Source organism: Dipodomys merriami, unplaced genomic scaffold (genome assembly GCF_024711535.1).
Source record: "Dipodomys merriami isolate MVZ:Mamm:240054 unplaced genomic scaffold, mDipMer1.0.p SCAF_370, whole genome shotgun sequence".
Taxonomy (NCBI): domain Eukaryota; kingdom Metazoa; phylum Chordata; class Mammalia; order Rodentia; family Heteromyidae; genus Dipodomys; species Dipodomys merriami.
Window position 1 is genome coordinate 357,595 of NW_027205271.1, and position 4,478 is coordinate 362,072.

The window sequence follows — 4,478 nt, forward strand, 5'->3', positions numbered from 1 at the left end:
TCCAACAGCTTGACATGTGCATGGAGGCAGGCCATTCACATCTGTATTCACATCTGTCTCTCTAGTTGCCTACAATAATGCCTGGTCCTCAGTGCTTAGTAGTCTTGTGTGGAGATGAGCCTGTTCTGCTCATGAAATCTCAAAGTTCAATCAGGAAAGCTCATCAAACTGTGGTCTTGTGGTCAATCGTCATTTCTTCTAAATATTATTTTTTCCTCCCTGTGTATCTAAGTCCACCTAAGGGTGAGATCAGTGCCTGACATCTATCGGTTGTGATAGCAAAGGTGGCTATGACATCATAGAAGTTTATTGTGAAGCTTCAGGAAGACCTGATAACTGAGGCACCCAAATTGGTAGGTTCCCACATCTTGGAATACATTCCACATATCTGCAATCAAACCATCATTCATTCTCTGCTGGGCTCAGACTCAGCATATGTTTCCCTTCTCTATTTAAAATAACGAAAAATGTCTTTTTGATATGTTATTGAATTATTGAAATGTGCCTCCAACCAAAAAAATGATTCCATTAGTGGAATGTAAATATAAGGCATGGATAAAAAAAAACATAAAAACTCCTAGGGAAAAGATCAAAAGTGGCAGCTACTACAAAAGTTGTTTCTGAATCCCAGCACTGGTGTCACACACCATAATCCTAGTATAATATAAACTAATGAAACTTTTCTTTTTTTTACCAGTACAGGGGATTGAACTCGTGGCCTGGGCTCTGAGATAATTTGATGAAGGCTAGCACTTTACTACTTGAGTCATAGCCACACTTCTAGTATATTTGGTAGTGTAGTGGAGATAAGAATTTCACAGACTTTTCTACCTATGTTGGCTTCAAACTGTGATCCTCGATGTCAGCCTCTTGAGTAGGATTACAGGCATGAACCACCAGTCCCCAGGTAAAAGTTATTTTTGTAAGATATAAAAGTTTACTTATACGGGGGAAGAGACGGGGAGGGCAACAGCGGTAGGGGAGGGCAGGGGCGAGGGAAGAGCCTGAGTGTTCCACACGCCCCGCACCAGCGCCTCCTGGCATGCCCCACTATCCTCCAACGGCTGGGACGGCTGCAGTCCTCTTGGTCCTCGCGGTCCTCAGGGGCCTGTGCAGCAGCAGCGGCAGCAGCAGGCAGCCAAAGCGGCCCACCTACCCTGCAACCCAGGCCTGGCCGGCGCGACAGCAGGTGATGGAGTAGCTGGCCACCAGTATAGCAGAGAAGCACTGAATGAGCCAACCCTGAGGTCCCAGAGGAGCCCACTCCCGTGCCGCATGCATCAGGCCTGCTGGCTCAATGAGTCAGGCAAGAGCTGCTGCATTGGCTTGTGATGATGCCAATAAAAGTGGATGCCAGCTGTGGTTCAGCAGAGTTCATATCCATCATCATACAGGCAACAACACATTCAGAGTGCTGGGCAGGAAGATCCAGGATCATCAATTGGTGATCAACTGTGCCATCCCCAAAGGATTAAAGTATAATCAAGCAACACAGACCTTCCACCAGTGGTGAGATGCCAAGCAGATGTACAGTCTTAACTATGGCAGCAAAGAGGATGCTAATGTCTTCACAAGTGCTATGTGAATCATAGGCATCTAAGGCATGCATTGCCTTAGAAGTGCTGAATTCACAGGAGGCAGGACCAACATTGCCTAGACAAAATTCACAACTGCCTGATCAAATTCAAAATGGCCCATACGAAGAAGAGTTGGACATCCAAAGAAGACAACTGCAAGAACAGAAATGTCAGAAGGAGCTGGAGAGGGACAAGCTGGAGAGAGAAAAAATGGAGAGGGAAAGACCAGAGAGAGAAAAGTAGAGAGAGAGAGGCTGGAGAGAAGTTGGAAAGAGAGAGGTGGAGCAGCTGGAGCGGGAGCAGATGGAGCAGCTGGAGCAAGAGGAATGGGATCAAGAGAGCAGAGTGCCGAGTACTGCCACCTCTGCCTTTGTGGAGACCCCTGTAAACTCTGAGAGGGGAGAACCCTCTGCTTCTGAGCCAGGCTTTCAGGAAGCCTCTCAGTTGTCGGAGGCTCCAGCCCAGCAGGGTGTTATCTTGGGACCACCTGCATCTCCATCTGCTCCACACTCCCACCAGGTCCAGCCCAGGCCTCTGTATTCTCTCCTCCTTAACCCCCACTGCTAGCCTCTGGCCCTCTTCCCCCACCCCCTCTTCCTAATCAAGCCCCTCTCCTGTACCACCTCCTGCCCCTCCCTTCCAGCATCCGTATTTTTTTTTCTGGGATCCTTTTCAGAAGACAATCGTCCTTTAACTGGACTTGCAGCTGCGATTGCTGGAGCCAAGCTTAGGAAATTGTCATGGGTGGAAGATGTCTCTTTGCCCGATGTTCACAGATGTGAACTCCGTGTCAGCTAAAACAGACATGGGTGGTGGAAATGGACCCGTTCTCTTGGCAGGTAGCAGCTTAATGGAGGAAATGAGTCCCCTGATGGCCAGAAGGAGAATGGCCGAAAAGGGATCAATAATAGAAGCAAAAAATGAAGAATCAGAACCTGTAACTTCTAAGGTCTCATCAACAAGTACACCTGAACCAACCAGGAAACCTTGGGAAAGAACAAATACAATGAATGGCAGCAAGTCACCCGTCATCTCCAGATGAGATTCTCCAAGGAAAAATCAGATTGTTTTTGACTACAGGTCCTATGAGCCATTATAAGTCCACACCCTTGTCCCAGCCCAGTGCCGACGGGGTCCAGACAGAAAGCCTTGACTGTGACAGACTAAAGCAGGATATTTTAGATGAGATCAGAAAAGAACTAACCAAGCTGAAAGAGGAGTTCGTTGATGCAATCAGGCAGGAGTTGAGCAAGTCAAATACTGCATAGAGAAGCAAACTAAGCAGAGATAAGACTTGGATATGGAGAAAAACAAAAATTCCCACAAACAACTGTCAACATCAACCCTACAGTTACAAGCTATAAGAAGGAAGTGGAAAAGGAGTCAAGGGAAAATCCCCATCCTCTGAAACCTTCTTAAGTTGTGACTCTGGCGATCATCTGTTATCATCTCCATTTCCTGCTGCTTTGACCTTTACTGCAGGATGAAAAGAGAGTTATGTATGAGTTTCCATAACATTTATGCAGAAAATATAAACCCATCAGGCAAGATCGCCATGCATTGAGATATTTTCATGTTGAAATAAAACCACACATTTCCCACAACCTACTGCTAAAATAAAGAGTAGAAAGGCTCATGAAGTTCTCCTCCCCCTTCCAAATCCTCCCCTCTTTGAGTGCTGAGGAACTGAGCAAGCTCTGCTTTTGTATTGCATGTGTCTCTCTCAGGTTTGTCTTCCTATCATATTTGGTATTCCATGACTAATTGAGATCAGCGCTATGTAGGTTTAGACCTTAAGATGAGGAACAAATAGAATTATGTTTTCAAAGGATGACATTTACAAGAAAGTGTCTGTAGATGACCAGGTCCGTCATGAGGGATTGTAGAGTGATAGGAAGTCCAAGTTAGCCTTTAGTGGTTAATTATAGAAGAGAGCATTAAGGACTTTCTTCAATTTTCAGCCTCCTGAATCTGGCATAGCTCTTCTCTCCAATTAACTTCCCCACAAATGCCAAATGTTATGGTTAGTCCCATGTATGCACTGAGAGAGCATCTGAAATTCAATTTCTACTCCCAGGACAAGCAAAAATAAAAAAAAAATAATAAAAATAAAAGGAGGTGGAAGCAAGCACATATTAAAGTTTTAAAATGACCCAAATGTTGCTGGTCATGTGTGTAATCCTTACTACACAAGAGGCTGACATCTGAGGATTGCAGTGTCAAGTCAGCCAGGGCAGGAACCTGCTTTTGACTCTTATCTCCAGTTACACAGCACAAAACCTTGAGCTGTGGCAGAGATGTTAAAAACACCAGCATTGATTGTGAAAGCTAAGATATAGGTCCCAGAGTCAGAGGTGAAGCCGCAGGACCAATAACATTTTAAACGGAGAGAGGATGAAGAGAGGATGAAATCTGAGGAGCATAGGTCCAAGTTAGCCCATACAAGAAAGTCCATAAGGCTTTCTCTCTGTGTGCATCTGTGTGCTATCCTATGGCTTGAGAATGTTTTGTTCAAGGATAGAGCTCCACCACTCCCAACTTTTCATTGATAAATTGGAGCTAAAAGTCCCATGGACTTTCCTGCCCTGGGTGGCTTTGAACCATGATCCTCAGATTTCAGGCAACTGATTCATGCGGGGCTTTTCATAAGGCTCATCTCCTATTAGCTACCAAGAATTAAAAAAGGAGTTGAGCTGTGACTTAAATGGCAAACTAGGCAATCACTTTTTAATCACTTTTTAGGACAGCACCTGGGGCCTTAGTTCAAGCACCAAGACAAAACAAGTATATCTACAAGCTTTCCTTTGGCTCATTTAGTAAGCCACTAGTCTTGAAGGAAAAGTTCTGGCATTGTATCCAGTCTCTGATTTGTAGCCCCAGGACTAGCACATATACAATAAA

General features: G+C 45.0%; 1 pseudogene; it reads left to right on the forward strand.

The window, feature by feature from the left end:
* The first annotated feature begins 1,297 nt into the window (after positions 1–1,297).
* On the forward strand, positions 1,298–2,845 carry LOC138804741 (protein enabled homolog; annotated as a pseudogene).
* Positions 2,846–4,478: the final 1,633 nt, after the last annotated feature.